This window comes from Lemur catta, chromosome 6, assembly GCF_020740605.2.
Source record: "Lemur catta isolate mLemCat1 chromosome 6, mLemCat1.pri, whole genome shotgun sequence".
NCBI lineage: Eukaryota > Metazoa > Chordata > Mammalia > Primates > Lemuridae > Lemur > Lemur catta.
In genome coordinates, this window is record NC_059133.1 from 24,950,159 (window position 1) to 24,976,439 (window position 26,281).

The following is a 26,281-nucleotide window of genomic DNA, read 5'->3' on the forward strand; positions in this document are numbered from 1 at the left end:
TTTCCTCATTCAGAACTTCAAGTTTGTAAGACAAACTTCCAAGCCTCCCATTATCAACAGAAGTTTTGGGAATTCCTCCCACTTATTCTGTTTCCGTAAACCTCAGGATTCAAACTGGTGACTTACCATATTATCCAACAATAGGCTGATATTTCTTGCCATTGCTCTCTCTCAGCAATTTTAGCCTCAAGAAACCAATTTCTCCTAACTGCAAATTCATGTTCATAAAACTGGGTGATAATTACCCAAGGACTCACTCACAAAAAGCCTCGAGTCAGGGGGAACAATTCTATACTTAATATCTGGGCTTTGGTGTTGCTTTTCTTTCCCTCTGGGTGATGGATTTTTTTTCCCTATAACCCATCAAAGATCTTTCAGCTTACATAAGGATGGCATTGTAATGGCCACTGTAAAATTGATTCAAAAGCTAGCCAATGGAAAATACATTAAACTAATAGAACAGAAAGCTGAGTTTTGGACATTACTGCCTGACGTCTTATGCTATTCCCAGGCTGCCTTAAATCTGTTTCCCATAGCTTTTCAGTCTTTATAGGCCAACTGTACTGTGAACCATTCATCCACCTGTCAAGCCTTACTTTGTGTCAGTTTTATGGTGGACACAGTCTGGGGCTCTGTGAGATGCAAAAAATAAAACACAGTCACTTTGGAAAGAATGTGCATGTAAGTGTCATATATGAAATATTATGATTCAAAAAATCACAGAAACAATACAATGACCAATAAATATCTGAAAAAATGTTCACACCTACCAGTAATTCAAGAAGTATAAAGAAAGTTGACAATGAGGAGCTCTCTGGCACCTATCAAATTAGAAAAGGCTTTTAAACATTTTAATATCCTATAGCTATTAATAGTATGGAAGGGACTTGGTTCATATACAACAGCTACTCCCAAATCTTCTTTATTAACAACAACAACAACAACAATTGTTTGAGGTATTGAATCCTAAGGACACATCTGGATGGTCTAAACCAATCACAGAGTTTCACTAGCCTTGTCAGCACCTGTTTTCTGCATATGCATGTGATGCGATTTGGTCCATGAAATCTGCTGGGTCAGGTTGGGTGGGGAGGGTGGTGGATGCCTGGGAAGATTTTCTTCTTTCTTAGAAAGGGACCAAAGATAGCAAATCTCTCTGCTTTCTTGCCTTTGGATCTTGTTTGTATACTTCCTGATCCAGCAACTCTATTTCTAGATCTTTATCTGAAAGAAATAACCAGAGAAGTATGCAAAGATTTACATATAAGTCTGCTTAGTTGCAATCAGGCTATTCTCTTGAATGGGGCAGACTTGAACAGGATTCATTTACTGCAATGAAAAATTGGAAACAATCATAAATGTCCAACAACAAGCATTTGGTTAAATAAATTATAAGAATCCATATGCCACTACATATTAATTAAAAACCATATTGTAGATAAACGAGAAAATCTACGTGACATATTGTTAAAAGAGAAAAGCAAGTACAAAATCAAAAATTTTTAGAGGTGTGTACGTGTGCATATATTCCTTCAGACAGTGGAATAATGGGAGATTTTTATTTTCTTTTTTGACCTTATTTGGACTTTCCAAAGTTTGTAGCATTAACATTTTTAACCTTTGCAATTAAAGGGGGGAAATGTTATTTTAATAAACCAAAGCACATTTAGGTGTTATAATAGAGCACAAAGGAGAGGTGGTCTAACCCTAAGTGTGAGTGGGCTATTCCTAGAAGGTGGCTGGAGCTGAGTCCTAAAGTCAGACAGGATTATGCGCTAGCTATAGGAAGGGGCTATTTCAGTCATAGGGCAGAGCATCCTGGGAGAATCTTGCTTTGGGGAGACTCAAACTCCTATTTTTGTCTACCTTGCAGCACCATAACAAGGTCACTTTATGGACTTTCCTGCATCACGCTTTAAGTACCAACACATGAGACAATGATTCTCACCCCTTACCTACTGCAGATATTAGCGTGGTTATTGTGCCTGGGGTGGCTCTGGTGTGCCTGGTGTGGCTCCGTTGTGTCTGGCGTGGCCAGAATTTGTAGCCCTAACCCTATTGCTCCCAACACAAGATGGGCGATATTGCGGCATTAAAACTATACAATTTGGGAGCAACTGGGAAAAGCTACTCAGCTCCAAAATGGAAATCATTACCTGATGACTGCAAAGCCGTCCTTAGAGATTCGTTCTTTTCAGGTATATAAGAAGAAAAATATGTCTTCACTTCCTTTTTTCCGTTCTTTCTGTATTTTTTTCTTGGCAGTGAGTCCTCCAGAGCTTGGGGGACTTGCACCACTGGGCAAGGTCCAGGGTGGGAACCGTGCTCCCACTTTAAGGGCAGCCCCTGGAGGAGGGGCTTTGTGGAGGCGCACAGCAGCTCAGCCAATCCCTGGGCTTCACTCCTGCTCATTTGCATGCCCCATTTCCATTGGCTGCAAGCAGGCGGGTTATGACAGTGGTTCCCTGAAAGTGCCCCTCATGATTCTTTTTAAAAATGGTAGCCTCAAGCATGGAACGCTGTGGTCGGTAGGTTTGGGGCTGGCTGCCAGGCACCATTTTTCTGTGGAATTGCCCCTCTGCTATCCTCATGGACACCACACGTTGATTGCTTCAAGGATCGGCACCCAATACCAGCTGGACCCAACCTAGTCCTTTCTAAGGAATTTGAAATAAGTGAAGTGTTTTAGTTGCAATCAGGCTGTTCCCTTGAATGGAAGAGTGGTCACCTTGGCTACTGTTGCTGGTGGCCTTTTTCCACCATCATGGAAATAAAGTGGAGGAAGAGATATGCAAAAAGAGATAAATGATGGCGGGGGTGGGTAGAAACAGGTTCGAGATACAGTGTATTAAGGTAGGCTGCCTACTGTAAGAAACAACCCCAAATCACAGCAGCTTAATACAAGTTTATTTCTTGCTTATGCAAACTTCAAAGCTAATGATCTTGGTTGGACGGCTCTCCTGTGAGCACACTCCAAGTGGTAACTCAGGAATCCAGGTTCCTTCCATCTCATATCTCCATCATCTTGTGGTTTCAAGATCCCCCTGGCATGGTCCAAGGCAGGAGAGGAGAGGAAGAGAGAGAACACTCTGTTACCAGGCCAGGAGGAGGCATATATCACTTCATTCCACACTCCATTAGCCAGAATTCAGTCTCATAGTTCCTAAATGCAAGGAGGGCTAGGAAAGTTAACTTCAATTTGTGCCTACAAAGGTAAGAAGAACCAGATATTGGTGAACACTAGAAGGATCTGCTCCATACAGGGAAAGAGAACCTCTTGGATTCCCACAGCCTCTTGATATTGCCGTATTAGAGACTTGGTTGGTGAAATCCAATATCCTTACTCAAGCTAGCACAAGGAGGTTTCCAGTATTTACAACCCCTAAACATGACTAACAAATGATGGAAACACTTCTCAGATGATAAAGCATTTTGAAAATCTCATTTAATTTTTATACCAAGCCTGTGAGATAGATCATATTATTTAATATTATCATTCTCATTTTGTTGATGAAGAAAGAGAGTCTCTGAGAAATAATATAAATGTCCTAAGTCCCCATAGCAGCAAGTAGAGCCATGGCTAGAATTAAATCCTCTAGACTCCAAAGCTGGGCTCCCTTTCGTCTTCATCATGTGCAACAGCCTCTGGGAGGGAGATAATTAAACTCCTAATCCCTTAGTGTGAGTGGTTTTATTCGATTACTTACAGACTGGAGGAAGACAGAATGACAGCACGAAGCACCACCTCTCCGGAGAAAAGGTACGTAGAAATGAAATGAAGGGTGCAGAGAAAAAAGTCCAGGCACACTAGACACTTCATCTTCTTCACAATTTTGCAGAGGTTCTGGTTGGAATTCAGAAAGAAAATCTGATCAAAGCCAAAAGGGTAGGAATCTTCTCTCTACAGAGGCCTGCACGTTGCGTTTGACATTGGAACGCACTCCAGAGTCTGACACGAAGAACGTACAGAAACCCCTGGAGGAAAGCAAGACAAATGGTGAAGACCTTGAATAATGACATCAAGATTAAAGGCACCGGCTTTTCACAGCCTGGGTGAGGAGGACAAGGATGAAGGAGAAATTGTAAAGCCACCTTTGTGCACAATAAATGATGAGGTAACCCTGGAACGACAGTGAACAGCTGCTCGGTTTCCTCAGAGCTAACAGCTGCTGCCTCTGCTGGGCTTTTTCCACCACCAGCCTAACAGAATTGATGATCAAGGCTCTCCCGTGTGGCAACGAAGCCTTTGCCGGGGGAAAGGTCTTTAAATGTTGCTGGAGCAAGAGCGGAAAGTGCCAGGTAGGAACAACCTTGACAGAATAAAGTGAACAACAGAAAGTGCTTAAAGCAAACCATTAAAAGGCTGGCTGTGGATAGAGTTCTTGAGACAGCAGTTCCCAAATGTCTTCTTCGTGGACGTTTTCACTGGTCCCAGGCAAAAGGAGAAAAAGGACAATGTAGAAGGTTCTCTTTTAAATGCATTCCACTTAAAGGATTGCCCTTTATTTCAAGATTTCTTCCTAGTTTGGATATTAAAATGCCCTTTTATGAAATGATAATGACAGAAAACATCATTCTTTTTTTTTTTCTGTTATAGTAATGGCAAAATAAAATGTTGGCAACACTGTATCCATCCTCAATTTATTTTTCTTTTTTATTAGTCCATGACATTTAAAATTCTGGTACTCATTCAAAAGTCCAAAACTTTTTAAGAATCATTTGCAAAGAAATGAAAAAAAGAAGACAACTTAGAAAACATACACACATATTAGAAGAATAAACCACACAAATTCCAAGGACAGATCAATGCTCAGGAGGGAAGTTAACAATAACATCTTGGAGGAAAGTCATAACACCAAACAGAAAAGGATTAAACAGTGGTTTCTATCAGCGTTAGGAATCCGAACTCTCTATGCCTTTCAAAGACACATTGAAAAAGTGAGTGGATGGCTTGACCCAGCCTTGACTGTTACTCACAGTTGTCTTTAACGCGGGAAACACAGCTGAAATGAAAAATTACGGGCTATCAAACCTTTCAGATGGATTATAAAATACTAGCCAGGAGCCTGCTACAAAGATTTTGACAATGGAGTGGTTCCCAATGTTCACAAGAGTACTGAGAAAAACAACAATAGCAGCTTTTTACGCAAAGTGCAAAAGAAAGGTGAAAGAATAGGTAACTAAAATTCACTATGTAACTCTTAGATTAGAAGCTGTAATGTTTTCATATAAAGGGGACTACCTCTACCCTTCCCCTGCTTACACTTTAGGACCGCAGTGCAGTACAAAATGAGACTGTTCTGGAAAGAAAAATACTTGGACTAAAGTGCACAGGAACAGGGTAAAAGAGGAAGGCATATTTGAAGATAGGTTTTCCTTGAATTTCAGATACCTATGCACCAATGTAATTGCAAAGTGTGACTTGCAATAACTTAAACACAGCTGGGATGTAAGTAGAAATAAATAGTAAATGAAATGTAAAGACATTCATATTCACTGAAAACTGATAGCTTTCTTTCTCTTGCCCAGGTTTATAACTTTCCAATGGAAAGGCAAATGATTGAGGAATATTTGGGGGATGGATCTCCAATTTATTAAATACCTATGGAGGACCAGGCACTGTGCTAGAAACTCATAGTCTTTATATATATTATCACATACACTTCTAACAACAACTTTCTGAGGTCAGTATTTTGGCCCCATTTTCCAGATGAGAACACTGAGGCTCAATGACAATAAGATGCTTACCCAGAGTTTCACAGCTATTAAGTGTCAGAGTCAAGTATGTGTTTTCGCCACTACTCTCAATATCCAGTCATCCTCTCTGCCTAGATGCAAAATGAATGGCTATAGAACTGGGATGAAGGCAGCCACTTCTCTCAGAATCCCTTCTCCCACCACTGCCTCCTGCATCACCTGAGTTGTTGATTCCAGTCTCCTAGGTCTGCCCTCTCTTGTACTGAACTCTCTTATGGGCTCACATTTAAATAAATTTACTTGTGCCTTCAGGTAAGCCCAGAAAGTCACTTGTGTGTGTCAAACTAGAAGAGAATTTATCTGATCAAATAATACGTAGTTATATATTAATGGAAAAGGACAAAAGAACAACTTACCTGCTCGGTAGAGACAATGGCTCCATCTTATGAACAACTTGGAAAAGGGAGCCCCAGCACCTCCCAGGAACTGACCCCACCACAGCCCTGGTATACTGACCACTCGCCAGTACACACTGCCTACTACAGAAGCTGATGCCAAAAAATTAAAAAGAAAACAACAAACCCACACCTAAAGACCATCACTACAAAGGCAAAATGACAAATAGAGAAGAAACAGAATTAATATGGTAGATAAATAACAAATGCTCAATAAGCATAAAAATCTCCAAAGAAATATGAGACAATGTTGGTAAAATGAAATAAGAACTGACAGAATAATGAAGAACCAAGTGGAAAACCTGATTACAAAAAAACCATGATAGCTGGAATAAAATAACTCAATAATTGAGATGAATACCTCAAGGAATACATTTGAACAAATTGCTGAGCTGGGAGATCAAGTGGGTTGGACTCTGCCATATCAAACCCAGAAAAGACAAAATGATGGAAATATATAAGGAAAGCTGAGAAATAAGGAGGATAGACATGGAAATGTCAACGTGCATATAATGGGAGTCCAAGAAGGAGAAAAAAAACAAACAGAGGGCAGGCAATGTTCGAACGGATGACAGAGAATTGACAGAATTAAGGAAATTCTTTTAGCTTGAAAGTCCTTATAGAATGCTAAAAAAGATTAAGAAAAAAAAAAAAAACCTGAATGAGTTATGTTGAAATTTATATCCAGCTAAACTATCTTTTCTTGTGACTATGCAATAAAATAGACTCCAAAAGTTTATCATACAAAAACCCATTTTAAAAAACTCTTGAACAAAAGATATAAAAGGATGCTACAAAATAAACAAAAGGTAAATGAAAGTAAATTACTTAGAAATATTTGTTGCCATCCTAGGCATGGTGGCACATTCCTATAGTCCCAGCTACCTGGGAGGCTGAGGCATGAGGATCATTTGACCAGGAGTTTGATTCTAGCCTGGGCAACATAGTGAGACCCTATCGCTAAAAAATTAAATAAATAAATAAATAAATAAGTCAAATAATTTAAAAAGTTAAAAAACTTTTTAAAAAGATAAAAAAGATTGTTTTCAGACAAAATGGAATTTGAGACAGAAAAGCACAAGGGATAAACAGGGACGTTACACATTAGAAAAAGAAACCAAGTTCAATAAAACATAATGACTATAAACATCTCTCCATTAAATAAAGCAACAGCTGGCAGAACTACAGGGAGAAACAGAAGGTACAATTGTTAGATATTTCACATATACTTTTCAGAAACTGATAGATCAAGCAGACAAACAAAAACTAACAACCACCACCACCAATGTATGGATCATTTGAAAAAACAATTAAACATAGACCAAGCAGAGATTACACAAGCTTTCCAAGCAAATATAGAACACTTATAAAAATTAATCACAAATTAAACTTTAATAAATTACAAAGAGTTAATATCTTACCAATCACGTTCAATAAAATTAGAAAGCAATAATAAAAAGATATTATTAATAAAAATTATTCTTAATGTCTAAAGCCAAAATATATTCGACTAAAGTAGCTCTTGAGTTAAAGCAGAAATTCTAAGGAACATTAAGTATGCTTATAATTGAACAACATTAAAAATGCTGCCTGGATAAAGTGAAACACAATTAAAGTAGTACTAGCAAAGAGAATTTATAGCTTTAAGCAAATTTATTAGGGAATAAGAAATTGAAAGAAAATGAAAGAAATTTTGAATTTGTGAAACTGGGAAAAAAATTTAATTGGCCCAGTGAAATGTAAGGAAAAGAATAATAAATGGAAGCCCCAGAAATAAAATAGAGAAGATTAAAAAACCAAAAAATGGACCGTTTGAAAAGATGAATAAAATAGACCCACCTCTAGTAAGACTGACTAGTAAGAAACAGAATAATCTGGGTGATTTTACCATTGAATGTACATTTTTAAAGATGCAGATGTTATTCGAGGACCTGTATCAAACACATTAAAGTGAGTATCTATGGAACATATAAAATAGGAGTGGATCAGTGATGAAAGTAAACAATGTAAATAAAGAGAAGGACTTCACATGGAGAAATGGGGACAAAGTCCATGGCATCAGATACAATGGGCAACAAAGGGTTATTCTATACTTTGTGTAAGTACAATTTTGGAAGAAATAATAATAAAGTTAAAGCTTTCTTTATCCCCTACAAAAACACCCTTCAGGTGGGTTAAAAAGTTTGATACTAAAAATGAAATCAATAGCAAAGTAAATGAACGATTATCTTATCTTGATTTGGGGAAGGATTTTATAAGCATCAACACAATAAAAGAAACAACAAAGGAGAAAAAAATGGAGGCTTTGACTTCATTAAAATGAAATCTTTATAAAATAAAACTTTTTGTCCACAGAGTCACAAAAAAAATTAGATGCAAAAGCAAATAGGAAAGAATATTTGCAACAAAAGCTACAAAAGAAAAAAATCCACAATATATTGTGTTTATGCCAATAAATATGAAAAAAATGAAACTAAACCTTATTAAAAGCTGAGCTAAAGAAAATCATTTTAACCATCCACAGAGAAAATACAACTGGCTAATAAACGAGAAAACTTATTCAATTAAACCTTAAACATTTCTGCATTTCCTACATTTTTTATTACCATATAATATCATCAGAGAAACATACATATTTCAAGATGATTCCTTACTCAACAAATATTTAATGAACACTTTTTCTAATGTTAGGTACTGAGATCAGAAAATAGCATGAGTCCCTCCTCTCCTAAAGCTGAAAATGTGAGGGCAAGGACATGAGAGTAGAGCGAGCACTGTAACACTGTTGAACACAAGATACAGTGGTAGATCAAAAGCTCTCGTCCTTTTTGAGATGGGAAGAGGTGGCAAGGCTGTAGGGGGTTAAAAAAAAGCTTGAGTTGGGTCTTGAAGGATAAGTAGGAGTTCTCCAGGTAAAGGAGGTGGAGAAGGGCATTGTGGGAAGGGAGCAGCATGTTCAGAAGCTCTGATGTGTCAGCTTCCTGGCCTGCTTGGTGACTGTGTGATCTGTTTGAGCCTCTTGAGAGGTTGCAGTGGGGGTGGAGGAAAGCCAGCAGGATAACGCCAAGGAGGTGGGACTGAACACATTCTGCAAAGGTGGCGTCCTGTTGCATTCATGTCTGTATTCAGCGGGGACCAGATGTGATCTTAAGAGGCCTTCAAGGAGTACATCGTTAAGAGAGAACAGGCTGTGGGATAAGCAAAAAGAGGCTCATTTTACTTTAAATACGCTCTAGGAAGACCTGAGCAATGATCTCCACCTGGGAAGAACCAAGCCTTTGTCAGAACAGCCTAAAGGCCAGGCGCTGAGAATTTGCCCTGGTGTCCACGCTGGGTCCTGCTCACTTCTATTGTTGCTTCCATCAGGTCTTTTCTCTTGGCTACTGAGCACCCTGTACTTGCAGGGCTGCCTTAAAATAATCAGATAGGGCTGCGCCACTGGCTCTTTTAGTCTCATTATTGAGGGATTTCAGACACAGGGTTCTGATGCCGGGGCATTTGAAGGTAACAAAGCAACTGACACAATGTGCTAAGACATCAGGAGTTTTCTTTTTATAAAATAGTAATGATATGACATTCTTTTTTCATCGAAGAATTCTTAAGTTTTGTAAGGCTGAATCCTGAATTTGACATTTTTGGCTATACCTGGGATTTGGTTAAAGATTAAATTAACTGTATCTTTATTTCAATTGTATGAACTCAAAAACTAAAAAACAAGTGAAGATACACACACTGAGAAAGTGGAGATTCAGTATTCTATGACTGAGCAAAAACATTTTAAAAAGCATTTTAGTGTGTGTGTGTGTGTGTGTGTGTGTGTGTGTGTGTGTGTGTATGAAAGAGAGAAGAGAGAGAGACAGCAGCAAAAATAAATAAATAAATAAATAAAAGAACTGGTGAGGAAAGATGAGTCACTGAGAATGTTTAAAACTATTTGGCTCCCCGAGGAGATGACCAGATAGTCAGCGAATGATTCAGCATGGGAAATAACTAGTGAGAGCAAATGCAAACAGTAAAGGGATATGAAAGAGATCTCAGAGGTGGAAAAAAGTGGGACCTTCACTTGCTGCCAAGAGTTTGTTTGTTTGTTTGTTTGTTTGTTTGTTTGTTTGTTTGTTTTTAGAGACTAAGTCTCACTCTGTTGCCCAGGTTGGAGGGCAGTGGGGCGTTCATAGCTCACTGTAACCTCAGACTCCAGGGCTCAAGCAATCCTCCTGCCTCAGCCTCCTCAATAGCTAGGATTACATCTAGGTGTCCCCACGCCCGGCTAATATTTTTATTTTTTTGTAGAGATGGGATTTTGCTATGTTGCCCAAGCTAGTCTCAAACTCCTGGCCTCAAGCAATCTTCCCACCTGGATTGCTACAGAGAATTTTAAAAAGATTATCTCTGGGGATTAATAAAATCCCCTGAGCTCCAACCTGCTTGTTCTAAAGGTGGCTCATAAGGTATAGTTGAGGAAGAACAATAAGAAGAATCAGCCACTGGATTTAATTGCTAACACAAGGAGATCCTTTCCACTGAGAAACCTCTTGCTGGGCCTTGTTTAGGGGTTCTATCATTAGTATGAAAGCAGAAACAACTTTGCTTACACCGTGGCATACTGTTTACTTCTCCCCACTATGGCTCCCATCCCCGCCCCCATTATGGATCGGCAGGCAAACCCTCTTAAGAGGTTCCAGCAATTTCTGATGCCTGCAACATTCAAGTGCTCCACTTTGTTCTGCTGTCATAAAACAACGCCCTCCAGCATGGTTTGGGTCATGAGTGCTGTCTTAGTTCATTTGTGCTGCTATAACAAAATACATGAGACTGGGTGATTTATAAATAATAGAAATTTATTTTTCACAGTTCCACAGGCTGGGAAGTCCAAGATCAAGGTGCCAGCAGGTTCTGTGTCTGGTGAGGGCCCTGTCTTTGCTTCCAAGGTGGCACTTTGAATGCTGTGCCCTCATGTGGCAGAAGGGATGGCAGGGCAACAGGGGACAAACACTAGTTCCCTCCTGCCCTTTTATGAAGCCACTAATCCCATTCATGGGGGCTTTACCCTCATAACTTAATTACCTCCTAAAGGCTCCACTTCTTAATATCATCACATTGGTGATTGAGATTATAATTTCAACATATGAATTTTCACATGTTGAAATTCAGACCATACATTGCTACTCAGACTGTAGGAAGTACCTAGAGAGTAGTGCCCATGTCTCCATACAGCATCTTAACTGGCATCTCACATGATCACTTGGAGACATCATGAATATTGCTTGGTGCTACAGATTATCCATGCAAGAGCAAATATCCCAATCGAATTTCAAGCTCTAAGCAGCAAAGTCATCATGCTACTTTAAACCTATATAGGGCTCCTTTCTAAAGAACTAAAGGTGATTTAAAAAAAAAAACTGCCTAAACTATCATACCTCAAATCTCCTATAAGTCAGAGAATTCATAGCTATCATTTGTTAAATGCTTCATATGTGGCAGGCATTCGTGTAAGCACTTATTAGTTTTATCACTTTGGGCAAATGATGTATTGTCTGTGAGCTTTAGTGTCTTTATCTGTAAAATGGGGAAAACAACATCTTCCTTGGGAATCCCAAATTCATTTGCCCCCAAGTAGCTAAATAGGTGGAGGGAGCCGGGTGCATGAGCTTGAGCAGTGACTGGGTGAGATGTGCCTGGCAGCTTTGGCCTGTTCACCACCCTCGCCACCTCTTTCCTGTAGGCAAATCCTGCCTTCCCACTTAGAGCAGCAGGAAGTGTGACACAGCTTTCCTAAGCTCCCTTACGGCAAGGATATTGGCATAGGAGCAAGTCTTGGCCAATTAAGAGCTCAGGGGACAGTTGGCTAGGGTTCCTTCCTTCCTTCTTTTCTCTTCTTTTCTTTTTTCTTTTCCTTTTCTTTTTTAGAGACAGGGTCTCTCTGTGTCTCCCCAGCTGGAGTGCAGTGGTATGATCATAGCTCACTGCAATCAAACTCTTGGGCTCAAGTGATCCTCCTGTCGCAGCCTCCCAAAGTGCTGGGAATACAAGCATGAGCCACCGTGCTCAGCCAACTAGGAGTTTTTTAAAAAGAAAAAAGATATCAATGGGAAGACATGCCCTCTTCTTCACTGGATGTGATTGAGTCTGCATGTGACATGTGAGCCTTTGAAGGCATATGAGGGGGAACAACATAGCTGACAAGCTGAAATCATCGGAGAGGACAGGGAAAATATCAACAGTGGGAAAGAAACAGTCCTCGACAACAATTCTGTGCCCCTGTAGAGACCCTGGAACTACCCTACCTCAGACTTCTTAATTGAGATATAAATCCTTACTTGAAGCAGCTATTAGTTGGGATCTTTAATCACTCACCAATAAAATCATCCCCACTGAATTGTGGCACACAACCAAGGTACGTGCCACATCTGAAGAAGTGGGTAGCACTCAGCTCCTGTGGGTTGCTGTCAGATGAGGATTTTTCAAGAAGAGGAGAAATCCATATTTTTATATAAAACTCCAGTTGGCTCAAAGAAAAATGCTCAGGCCAAACAAAACTTCTTCTGGCCAAGTTCAACCTATGGGCTGACAATTTTCAACCTCTCGTCTACCTCATAGAGTTGTTATAAGAATTAAATTAAATGGGTGTAAAATAAGATCAGTAATAATAATAACAAAAACTCACATAGCACTTAATATGTGCCAGGCACTGTTCTGCTTGCTTTACCAAGTTAGTGTTTCTGCATTAACTGATTTAGATCTCACCACAACCTTATAGGGGAGATGTAATTATTGCCTCTATATTACAGACAAAGAAAGTAAGGCATAGAGAAGTTAAGTAACTTGCTCTGGTCACACAGTCATGCAGTGGAGCGGGGGTTTGAACCCAGACGCAAGAGATCTGATTCAGATTTCACCGCTCTTAGTCAGTGCATTTTGCTTGTAAAACAGCCAGTACAAGTTTCTGACCCGTAATAGACGCTCAGTGTTAAATTACCTTCCCACATCCCCTTCTATGCTTTGAGAAAATTTTAGGGACAGCATTAGGGATTTTTTGATGCTAAAGAACACAGCCTGGTATTTTAAATACTAATGAAAGCTGTCATTTCAATTGGGCATCTCAGAAGCTGCTATGGTGTCCAAACAGAGGATCAATATCAAAGTAAACGGAATCTATGTGGTCTTGGCTGTGAGTTAGAACAGTGATGAGCACATCTGTGCTCAGCTCTTGGTCACCAAAGGACACAGGCTACACTGAGGATGGTGAAATGTTACATATTCAAAGAAGGCCACCAACCTCCCATGGTGACTGCCACACTCCCCACCAGGGCTCCTGAGTAGTGCAGACTTGGATGGATGGATGGATGGATTGATGGACGGATGGGCTTCCCAAAGATATTCATCCATTGGCATAGACCAGAAGACACTGGTTTTTTGACTCTTCCATTCCAAGATGGAATAACTCAAAATAAACTATGGTCAAAATCACATCTATTTGGTTTAATTAACAACTGTAGAGTTTAATCAGTCTTCACTAAGCATTCCCTAAAGATGGGCTTAGTGAAAGGAATTGATTCCGCAGAAAGAAATGCAACTCCAAAAATGTTCATGACAACACTGATATTGAAGACAGGGTAAATACCATACACCCAAATGTCAGCAGTAGAAAATGGTTTAAAGTGAATTTCAGTATCCCAATAGGATTGACTATTAGACCACCATTAAAAACACTGTTTACAAAGGATCTGTAACAAAAGAATACTTATGATCCAATATTAAATGAGAAAATGGTACAAGTTTTTTATGCAGTATATGTAAAAATGTATCATTTAAGTGAATTTGTTTAAACAACAAAAGACACTGAAAATGAGTCATTTAAGACAGGTAAATAATCTAACAAATATTGTTATTTACTGATTACTCACTAAGTACTACAGATACAAAACAATGACAAGAAACAAAAAAATTTTCCTGCTTCCAAGATCTTTTAATATAGTTAAGAAGATTATAATTGCATTATGAAGAAATAGATGGCACTTGGAAATGAACGACATGTAACAGTTGCTATACTATTCAGAGGAGAGAGAGACGACCCTTGGCTGTGGTGCTCCAGGGTGGGCTGTGAAGAGAAGGAGGGTGAGCTGACCCAGGGGCTCACTGGGATCTCCGTACACTCAAGGGCATTCCAGGCAGGGAGGGACGGGACGCAGAGTCTGGCTGCAGGTACAAAAGCATGCGAGGTATGTTTAGTGTGACTCAGTGGGAAAAACTCTGGACCTCGGTTGGAATCCTGGCTCCGTGATTTCCCTTTATGGGGTATGTTAATCTCTAAGGTTTCATGATTTTCTACCATATACAAGGATGATAATGCATCTCATAGATTTCTGTGTGGATGTAACAAGATGATGATGATTATTATTATTTTAGAGATGAGGTTTCCCTCTGTCACCCAGGCTGGAGTGCAATGGCACCATCGTAGCTCACTGTAACCTTGAACTCTTGGGCTCAAGCAGTCCTCCTGCCAAGGCTAAACAAGATTATTTGCATAGGATGCCCACAGGGCACATAGCAGGAGCTGGTTACATGTTAATTCCTTCTGGTATCCCTTTGTCTTTCTCTCCAACGTTCTTTGTTCATTCATTCAGTTAGTCAGACACACATTCATTCGAACAGCGTGTGCTGAGCACCCACCATGCACCGGGTACTGGGTTGATTATGCTGTTTGCCACCAGCCAGCCCCATTCCCCGCCCTGCCTGCCCTGTCTATGCTCCGGGAGGCCTACCCTATGCACTACATCAGGCTCCCTTGCCCTTTGGCTTCTGGGTGGGTTTGGCCAGGAAACACTGGCCAGAAATCTGAGGGTGGGAAGAGAAAGAAGTTAGGCAACTTACCCCATCTCCACTTGCTCCCTGCGTCACCATGGTTGCAGCGGGTGGTCCCTCTTCCCAGCTCCAGTTCATGGTGTCTCCGAACACGGCTTCCTCCTCCTGCCCCTCCAGGCCCTGGGTGCCCACCATGCGTCACTGGTTCCTTTAGCCCTGCCTGCGTTTCTGTACATGATCCCTTTGTTAAAGTCACTTCAGTTAAACTCCTTTAAGAATGCCATCTGCTGCCTGCTGGGTCCTGACTGATACAAACCACGAACAAGGTAGGCAAGGCCTTTGCCCTCACGGGGCTTACGTGCTGGTAAACAACTGCATAAACAGAATAACGCTCGGTACAGTGAAGAAAATAAAGTAAGGTAACGGGATAGGGAATGGCTGGGAGAGTCTATTTGAGGGATTGACATTTGAGCTGAGACCTAAAGGATGAGAGGGAACCAGCAGTCCAAAGATCTGTGAGACCCCTATTTCAGACAGCACAAGTGCACATGTAAAAGCCCTAAGGCAAGGACAAGCACAGGGTGTTGGGAGAATGAAAAGAGGCCATTGGGGCTGAGACTGGGGTGAGCCAGGAGAGAGCAGTGGGAGGCTGGCCAGAGAGGCAGGCAGGAACCAGTCAATGATGGGTGCAATGAAATGGCCTTGGAAAAGGATTTGGACTTTAAGACTATCAGGAAATCCTGGCAGTGGCTCACGCCTATACTGCTAGCACTTTGGGAGGCCAAGGCAGGAGAATTGCTTGAGCTTAGGAGTTCAAGACCAGCCTGAGCAAGAGTGAGACCCCGTCTCTACTAAAAAGAGAAAAAATGAGCGGGGCACAGTGGCGGGCCTCTGTAGTCCCAGCTACTTGGGAGGCTGAGGTGGGAGAATCTCTTGAGCCCAGGAGTTGGAAGATGTAGTGAGCCAGATTGCGCCACTGCACTCTAGCCAGCGCAACAGGGTGAGACTCCGTCTCCAAAAAAAAAAAAAAAAGAAGAAGGAAAGAAAAGAAAAAAAATCCCACCCCAGGAAGTGGTTAGTATGGGATTCCCACCAAGAACAGTCCCTTGGTTTCAGTTCCTGCTTCCTGGGCATTGTAATAAAGAACTGATCTTAGGAACTCAAAACCAGGTTATTCCCAAAGCATGAAAAAATCTAATTAGCATATCACGGTGATATCAATGTTTGCCTGGTTCCGCATCAATGGGCACAGCCCGGCACAGCCGCATCACTAGTACTGGGTATATAGAATGTTTATGTGTTAAGGCTGCAGTTCTTCTGCAGCCTTATATTTCCCTACACCTTAGGTGAGTCAGGAGATGTTAAATAAAACGGTAATGCCTTGACTTTTGGCCTGGCTTTTCCAGTCTGCCCTCCAGCAGCCTTCTCAGATCCAGACCAAGAGATGTTTTTATTAATCTAGAAGAAACATCCAGCTGAATCTGCTTCTAATCACATGTACTTCCTCACCTCCACCCCAGCAATCTTTATTCATTAGACTGCCAGGGTCCAAACAGGGAAGCAGACAAAGTTTGGTTTTGAAGTACTCTCCTGTTCATGCCAGCTCTACCCCTCCCTTTGTCCCCATGAGCTCATGCCTCCTGCTGGTCCCCAGGAGCCCTCACTAGAAGTACACACACCCCTACCCATCAAAATGTAGCTATCTCTCTCCCATTCCCTCCTAATTCAGCTTTCTGTTATGTGACAATGGATGGTATTGGGTTAATCAGAGGAATGCCCAGTGTGGTTTAATGGAAAGAGCACTGCATTTGGGAGTTAAGAGGCCTGGTTCTAGCTCTAATGTGTATTAGTTAGGGTAACTAATAGACAGTGAAAGAAACTTGACTTAGCAAAAACTAAACAAACAAACAAAACCCTCCAGTAATTAATTAATTCCTACAGAGATCAGCAGTCAGGCATGGCTGTATCAGGGTCTCCAATGATGTCATTGAGACAGACTCATTCTCTCCATCTCTTGGCACCACCTTCCTTGGCTCTCCACCCATGGTGACAAGGTGGTTGTTGACAGTCCCAAGCTTGCATCCTATCCTCTCAGTAACAATGGAGCATATGAACTTCTCATTGCCAACGTCTTGAAATCAGGTCTCATTGGCTTTGATTGGCCCCCTGGGAACATAGGTCCCAATGCTCTGATCAGCCAGGCCTAGTTTGCATACTCATCCTGGATTTGGGACTGAAGTTAGCACCACCCGAAATGTTGGGACCAAGAGTAGGAAGAGCTGATTTCCCAAAAGGACTGAGGCAGGCAAAAGCAGCAGATGTCCTCTTCAGCTATTAGTTAATCATGAGAGTTTGGCCTGTAATCCTAGCACTCTGGGAGGCCGAGGCTGGAGTATTGCTTGGGGTCAGGAGCTCAAGACCAGCCTGAGCAAGAGCAAGAGCCTGTCTCTACCAAAAATAGAAAAATTAGCCAGGTGTGATGGTGACCCTGTAGTCCCAGCTACTCAGGAGGCTAAGGCATGAGGATCACTTGAGCCCAGGAGTTTGAGGTTGCTGTGAGCTAGGCTGACACCACGGCACTGTAGCCCAGGTAACAGAGCAAGATTCTATCTCCAAAAAAAAAAAAATGAGAGCTTTGGCTCGGCGCAGTGGCTCACGCCTGTAATCCTAGCACTCTGGGAGGCCAAGGCGGGAGGATTACTTGATCTCAAGAGTTCAAGACCAGCCTGAGCAGGAGCAAGACCCCATCTCTATGGTAATAAATTAAAAAAAAAAAAATGAGAGCTTGGACAAAACTTCCACCTCTGAGCCTGGTTTCTCATCTGTAAAATGAGAGGTAGTGACCCTCTAACCTCTAAGATCCCTTCTACTTTATAACTCCACCTCCTTTCTCCTGCGAATTATGTGTTGCATTTTCACCTCTCAGAATACCCTAAGCCAATTAAAATGGAGATCAGTAGAGATGTAACTGCCTGTGTGATAAATCAAACAGGAGGGACAAGTTCCCCTCACCAGAGACACATGCCTTCTCCACTCACTCTGCAGAATCCCTGCCCAGTGACACCACACAAAAACGAGCCAGAGAAGCTAGTGCCCGTGCAGAGGGAGCGAGGGACTCTGAAGCAGCCATTTGGTGATTGCCATTCAAACTCATAACACCACTTCGTACCCCATAAATATATGCAAACAACTGTAACTTGTTGAATGATAAGCCATTCAATCAGCAATTATTATGCACCTTCTATATCCCAAGTACTGTACTAGACTCTGGGAATGAACCGTGAACAATTCATAGTCCTCGATCCCCAGGACGACAGCCTTGAGGTGGGCACAGACAAGTACCCCACTGACGAACGATTCAGCACATCAGGGGATGTGGCAGGATGATAAGGCAGCTCAGAGGAGAGTCACCTAACCTAGTGGGAGTGAGAGTTTAGGACATGAGGAGATGAGCAGATATTTGGGAAAGTCACCCCTAAGGAGGAGATCCTGACCAGGGCGTGGAAAGAGAAAGAGTTTAGCCTGGTGAAAAAAAGCAGAGAAAAAGCATCCACAAATGCTCTGGCCATTGCAACATGTTCCGAATGACTGCCGTGTAGATTTTAAATGGGCCAACAGCAAGAAGTGAGGCCCCATCATGAGGGACCTTGATGCCAAGCCAGGAAGACTAGATTTTATCATGGAGGCGATGCGGGGCCCTTGAAGGATTTTAAGCAGGGGAATAACACAGTAACACATTCCAAAGGAGCTACCGGTATTGTGCAGGGTTAGAGAGACACAAGACCAGATTGCTTGTCTTCAAGAAGCCTATGATCTTACCATCTTCATGGAGAAGGAGAAGCACAGTATTTGTATGCCTGCTCGTGTAAAGTGTGTGTTGTGTTTTTCTGTTTTTCATACTTCACCTTATTCCGCCTAGAATAGAAAGCTCATCCTTCAGGAAAATGCCTGCACCTGGGAAAAAGGCTTTTTGAGAGCCCATCCCTGTTCCAAACATGCCTACAGGTTATCTATAAATCTCTGCTGAAAATTTGGCTGCATCTCATTCCCAAGTCCTCATATCTGATTATAAAAAATCCAAAAGCTCTGCAGTTTTCCCTCAAAAATATTATAAGGATTTAACAATCTATCAGTATTAAAGGGGTAGCCCTGTGATCCTCTGTTAACTGCTCAAGGACCTACATCAGTCTGCCTTCTGCAGAAGGGAGAAAGTCCTGTTTTCTACAGAAAATTGCCCTATACAAAGGAAATCATGGATCCCTGCCCATGCATACCTGAGGGGAGGAGATTATTCCTAATATTAATGGTATAAATCCTCAGAGTATTATGTGTTTGGAGGACAAACAGGGATGCATCCAAACACTAGGGCTGCTTTAGAGGACAAACAAAAGTACTAATTGATCTGTGACAATGACATTTACTTGATCAACTCAAAATCCTGGTCCAGAGAACAGGTGGCTTCCCAAATCTGCCATGCATCAATGAATAAATGAAAAAATGCCTGGTTTACATAGAAGCTTGACATTCTGAGTCCACTGCAAGCAGAGTCAATTCTTAATCATGTGGGTTAACAGGGACCTTTGTCAAACATCATGAAAAATGAGAAATAATTAAAAAAAAAACTTTTATAATTGGCTTTGAAGTGCATTCTATCTCTTTTTTTTGGTACCAGCTTTAAATTTAAAAATTTTTTTTCATTTATTTTCTATTGTATATTAACAAGTTATAGTTGTATATATTTATGGTGTACAAAGTGGTGTCACAATTTTTGAATAGAATATTGGAATGATTAAAGAGAGCTATTTGACAACTCTATCACCTCAAATATTTCACTTTTTTTGCGATGAGAACATTAGAAATTCACTCTCTTGGCAATATTGAAATGTACAGTACTTAATTATTAGCTATACTCAGCATGCTGCTCTGTTCTGCTAAAGATTAAGTGACAATGACAATTTCTCCTTAGAGTCTGTCACAATCTTCAAAGCTTGTTCACATCCATTGTTTCATGTGAGCCTCTCAGGAGCCTGGCTCTGTGAGCTGCTTAGCAAATGCCCATCTCCAGATGAGGAACTGAGGCTCAGGGTCACTACAAAGCTACCAAAGTGGCAGAACTAGGTCTCAAACTCAGTCTTCTGGCTTGAATCTGGTATTTTTTCCTAGGAGTAGCAAAAGGAGCCAAACACACACACACACACACACACACACACGCACACACACACCCCAAAAATTAGAAAATTTTTTAAAAAAAGACCAAAACACTGGGTTGTGGAGACTAAAGCAGGGACTGCAGTAGGGTTTACATGAGGCTGAGAAATTAACAACAAAGAAGCTATTTTTCATGTGGACTCAGAATGTGAGTTCTCTCTTTTTTCTGTTTATACAGGAGCTTTGTTGTTTTAAAAGGCCCTTTCTTCTCATTCAAAATGAGAAAATACCTTCTGACAGCCATGCAATTAGCAGAGCCTTCAGATACTGGTTTCCCCTGTTCCTGGCGTGGCCCTTTCCTGCAGGGCTCGCTGGGTAGAGAGGAGCTGGAGGTCTTGAACTGGCCTCTAAGCTAAGTTAGCTGTTCTGATCCCCATCTCTCAGCTGCTGTCCCCAGGCCTCCTCCTCCCTCCTGAGCTGCTGCCAGGCAGAGATTTTAGAAACAGGAGAGGTAGGAGGGAAAGGGACTGGAAAAGTGAAAACAGAGGGGAAGAAAGAGGAAGAAAATAGATCCCTGGGTAGAAGCCCAAGAAATTGCTGCGTAGAAGTTGCATTCCCTTTGAATAAAGGAGAGGGGTGGGGCATAAACAGAAATTACCAATGATATTACCACCGGTGATTCATTCATTCCTGTATTCATTCATTCCACAAATAGCTGCTGAGATCCTCCTGGTGCCAGGGACTGTGAGAGACTGAGAGTACACACAAAAATGGATACAATTCCTCCCTTTATTGAGGGTACTGTGGCAGAAGTTGTGTTCCCCAGGAAGCCAACTCGGTGACAGAGTTGAGAATGCATAAATTGCATTCGGGAGTACTCTTAGCATTCGTACCCATGGAAGGAAGTGAAGGAAGCAGGACTGAGCAGAGGACAAGGTCAAAATATGAAACAGGCTCAATGGAAGCCTGGGCCAGCCCCACGGGTGGGGTTCTGAAGGTAGCATGATCTTCCAGAGCTGTTTCCCGGGACCAAGAAGGCCAGGTCTTCATACCCCAGGCAGATCAATCGCTGGAAGGGGGCATGCCCTGGAGCAGGACAGCTCTCTTCAGCTGAGGCAAGGGGCTGGCAGCTGAGGGCCACGCTTCTAGCAGCTGGGACAACAGTGGTGCTGAGGCTGAAGGCAGGTCTGAGCAGCTGATCAGAGCATAGCAGACCACCCCACACATGGGCTGGTAGAGGCAGAGGGCAGCCACAAAATAATCACAGAAAAAGACGTACCATGGCACTGTGATTGTTGCTACAAAGGAGAGGTACACGATGCCATGAAAAAGTACACGGAGGACTCAACCCAGACTTGGGGAGAGGTTGGATTTTAGGCAGGGAAAGCGCTCGTGCAAAGGCCCTGGGTTGGGAAGGGGTGTGAAGGGAAGCAGACACAGATTGGGGAAGTCTGTAAAAGGTAAAATGGCAGGTCTTGGTTGGGTGTTCACCATGTGCCAGGTATCACGCTTAGCGCTTTAGATACATCTTCTCGTTTTGCTTCACAACCCCATGAGGTAGGTATTCCTGCCAGGGTCCTTCTAGCATCTCTTGGAATCAAAGAATAACATTCCCTGGAGCCAGGTGGAAAAGCTCGTGTCCCGGAAATGACAAGGCCTGCCCTGGCATCCAGTCAAAAGTGGAACCAGTTGATGGGAGCTGAGATCAAACTAAATAAGCAGTTCACCGAGCAGAGGGAGGAGTTGTAAGGAAAACAGAGAAGAAAGCCAGCCTAGGCCTCCTTTGCGAAAAATGAAAAAGAAAAAGAAAATCAATATAAACTGAATGTCAAAGCAAGTCTTACCAAAGTGACACATAATAGTGTTGATCATTATTACAAAATTTAATAAAATATTAGATTTGGTTTATTCCTATGTTCATTTAGCAATGCTACATTTTGGGGACTGCAGAAATCGAATAAACTGTATTGAAACATAGAATAAGAATAAAATATAACTCTTAGGGCAGCCAATCATTACACTAGCATGAAAGAGGATTTAAAAAAATATTTTTTTTGGTAAACAATTAGGTAGCTCTGGTTTCTATATCTGATGGTGTGAAATTTGTTGAAATAATACAATCTGCAAAGCAAAAATCACTTCTTGACATTTCTTTGTTTCTTAATTAGAAAAGGTATATGTAGAATGGCTTTTATTAAAAAGTCCAAAAACAATAGATGCTGGTGTGGATGCAGAGAGAAAGGAACACTTATACACTGTTGGTGGGACTGCAAGTTAGTACAACCCTTATGGAAAACAATATGGAGACTTCTGAAAGAACTAAAAGTGAATCTACCATTCAATCCAGCAATCCCACTACTGGTATCTACCCAAAGGAAAATAAGTCATTTTATCAAAAAGACACCTGTGCTAGAATATTTATTGCAGCACAATTCACAATTGCAAAGATGTGGAATCAACCCAAGTGCCCATCAATTCATGAGTGGATTAACAAAGTGTGGTATATGTATACCATGGAGTACTACTCAGCCATAAAAAAGGATGAATTCATACCTTTTGCAGCAATTTGGAAGGAATTGGAGACCATTATCCTAAGCGAAGTATCTCAAGAATGGAAGAACAAACAGCACATGTACTCTCTAATAAATGGAACTAACCAATGGGCACAGAGGGAAGTAAAAATCACTGGAAATCAATCAGGGAGGACGAGGGGAGAAGGGGCAAAAACCCACCTAAGGGATTTAATGAACACTATTCAAGTGATGGGCACATTTCTAGCCCTGACTCAAGCCATGCAACAAAAGCATTTGTACCCCCTTAATATTTTGAAATATAAAAAGGGAAAAAAATTTAAATGAGAAACAAAAATGTATATGTAAGCAAAATTTCCATAGCAGAGGTCCCCACCTTGTTCTCTGCTGTGTCTATGGTGGATCTATGGTAATGAGTGGTCCCCCATTTCCCCCAGGGACTAGGGCACCTCCCTGAAGAGAATTCATCCCAAACAAAAGGAGTTGAGCCCAGAAGCGCATGGTTTCAGGGACGGTTTAGGAAACCTGTTCTGGTGTCAGACCTGGGTTTACATGGCTTCCTAACGATATGACTTCAAGCAAATTACTAACCCCTTCCAAGCCTCAGTTTTCTCATCTATAAAATGACAGTGATAACACCAACCTCACAGGGCTGTGAGAAATACTGTGGAGTTGTAAAAGTTAAGCGATTCTCAACTTCTAGAAATGAAACATCAAGTACGGGCATGAGAATGATATTGTAAAAGTATTTTAAGACAATGTGTCTTAGTCCATTCCTGCTGCTGTAACAAAATACCTCAAACTGGGTAATTGATAAACAACAGATATTTATTGCTGGGAAGTCCAAGATCAAGACTTCAGAAGATTCGGTGTCTGGTAGGGGTCCGTCCTATGCTTCAAAGATGGCACCTTTTGCTGTGTGAGAACAAATCCTAACTCCGGCAAAGACTTCAACTTTGAACATGTCCAGCGGCAGAGGTGTCTGAAAGGTGAGATTGTGTGCCTTTTCCTGGAGTGGATCCTTTTGATTTTGTATGACCTTGAATAATGTCACATTTTAGGAACCAGATTTCCCTTTTTAAATTTTGTTTTCAGTATATGCCATCTCTTGGAAATTGTGATCTGAGTGGAAGAAAAGGATTACCCCCCCTGGCAAATTTTGTTGTGTGGAAGATGCCAGTGGTTGGATGATGTCGAAAAGTAACATGTGGTTTCAATGCTACTTTTTCTCTTTAAAGTAAAATCATTTCTAGAAAATCTGCCACCTTTTATTTAATATGTAGGAGGTACTCCATTGTCTCAACATTGGGCTCAGAAAAAGATGTTATAGAAAAAGAACATACACTTCATGAAAGCATTTAATAGATTTTTAGAGGCACATTTTCTAGCCTAACCAGAAGCCAGGTATAATCTGAAGCAAACTAAAGAATAACATTTCCCTGGTCTAGTTTCCCAGTTCAGATTAGGCAACACCCAAATGTACTACCCATTGCTCAATAAGTGTCACAGAATTCCTTGAACAAAATTAAATGTGTGCTTGCTTTCAACTCTAAAGAACACACCACAGAATGCCTTCCTGGGTAATTGTTTCAAATGGTGTGATGAAATCAAGGAAACACTGAGGAGGTGGGGCAGTCCCTAGGAGGCCAAGAACTCTCAGCCCTCATCCTAGTGTTTGAACTTCTCAGCAAGCTAGATGCAACTGCAAAAAGGAACAAAAATAAAGCCACACCCAGCTCCTCCATGAAGTACTGTGTGACTTGCAGAATGTAACTTTTTTTTCTTTTTTTTTTTAGAGACAGAAAGTCTTGCTATGTTGCCCAGGCTGGTCTCAAACTCCTGAACTCAAGCCATCCTCCCCCTCCTCAGCCTCCAGAGTAGCTGGGATTACAGGTGCACACCATTGGATCCTGCTGCAGCAAGTAACTTAATCTCTCTATTTCTCATGTGCTGAATGGGGTGATGTGGGCTCGACTCCCAGTGCTGTAAGGGTAAACACTATCCACTTGGATAGGATAAGAAATTATCCTCTTGTGGCACAGACTTCTAGTGTTCCCCAATATCCATCTCCTCTCATTCTGTAGCTGCCATTCATGGCTATGCAGAACAAAGACTAAACTTCCCAGCATCCCTTGCAGCCAGATGCGCTCATGTGATTCAATTCTGGCCAGAGCAACAACTAGATGCTGTAATGGAGAGTTAAGAGCTGTGCTGGGTCATGAGTATAAGAGTGCTACCCTAGGAACAGCAGAGCAACAAGATAGGAGGAGCTTGGATCCTTAACCTACATGGAGTCATCATGTGGGTCGTAAACTACAAATGTCCAGACTCTTGTGTGAATAAGAAATAAAATTCTATCTTGTTTAAGCCACTATTACTTTGGGTCTCTGTTCCTGTGGATACAACTGTATCCTATCTAATACCTCATGAAAAGTAAGTGTTTGGCAAGTGACAGACACACTAAAAGCACTCAGTCAATGTCAGCTGTGATGATGATGGTGATGGTGATGAATTCTGCCTCTACGGACCCTCAGAAGAACATCAGGCAATTAGAAGAGCTATGCATGCAAAGGGCATCCACCTGTGGTCACTTCACCTCATTCCTTTTCATTAATTACGAATGTGCCTGAGTTGGGGTGGAATCATTTCTAAAGGACCAATTTCTGCTTGAAGGGTCAATTTGTCTCATCCCATGCTTTATACTGAAAACCTTCCCAAACCAGCAAGTGTTGATATTTTCCAAATTCACTTCAGATAATTCTTTAAAAATAAGGTATTACAGATATGATTAAAGCTCCTGGCCTCTCCCATCCAGGTAATAACCCTTCAGAAGTGGTTGGGTAATCCTCCCTTTTGTGTATTTATGTCTAAGTATCCACAAGCAATTTGTGGTATAGTTTGAATAATTGTTCATCTTCCATTTATTGGTTATGTGCTGTATGTAACACTTGGCAACTTGCTCATTTAAGAGAGCAATACAGGCTGGGCGCGGTGGCTCACGCCTGTAATCCTAGCACTCTGGGAGGCCGAGGTGGGAGGATCGCTCAAGGTCAGGAGTTCAAGACAAGCCTGAGCAAGAGCGAGACCTCAACTCTACTAAACAATAAAAAGAAATTATCTGGACAACTAAAAATATATAGAAAAAATTAGCCGGGCATGGTGGCACATGCCTGTAGTCCCAGCTACTCAGGAGGCTGGGGCAGTAGGATCACTTGAGCCCAAGAGTTTGAGGTTGCTGTGAGCTAGGCTGATGCTACGGCACTCTAGCCCGGGCAGCAGAGTGAGGCTCTGTCTCAAAAATAAATAAATAAATAGCAAAAAAATTAAAAAAAAAAAAAAGAGAGAGCAATACAAACAATGCCACAATAATTATCCTTGTTAAACCTGGGTGCTGGGAGCAGTGGTGATTATTATTCTCTGTGCTTTTTGTGCATTTGAAATACATTATAAACACTTTTAAATGAAAGGTAAAGGATTTAAAATAACTCTTCAGAAACTGTTTTGACACATAACATCACCAAGACTATAGGAGTTGGGGGTGGGAGGCAGGCACAGCTAGTTGTTTCCTAAAAATTTTACCCTACGTGTGTGAGCCATTCACTTAAAAAAAAAAAAAGAAAAGAAAAAAGAAAATACAGCATGCAAAAA

The 26,281-nt window shown here is 41.4% G+C and overlaps 1 long non-coding RNA gene across 1 annotated transcript in view; it reads right to left on the reverse strand.

Annotated features, from left to right (window-relative positions):
- Positions 1–2,951: 2,951 nt before the first annotated feature.
- The window catches only part of LOC123639442, a 40,395-nt gene continuing 17,065 nt past the window's right edge, over positions 2,952–26,281 (reverse strand). Inside the window, exons 2-3 of the long non-coding RNA XR_006735727.1 lie at positions 3,708–3,975; positions 2,952–3,044 (exon numbers count right to left, since the gene is read on the reverse strand). This is a non-coding gene — a long non-coding RNA (uncharacterized LOC123639442). The remainder of the gene's footprint in view (positions 3,045–3,707; positions 3,976–26,281) is intronic.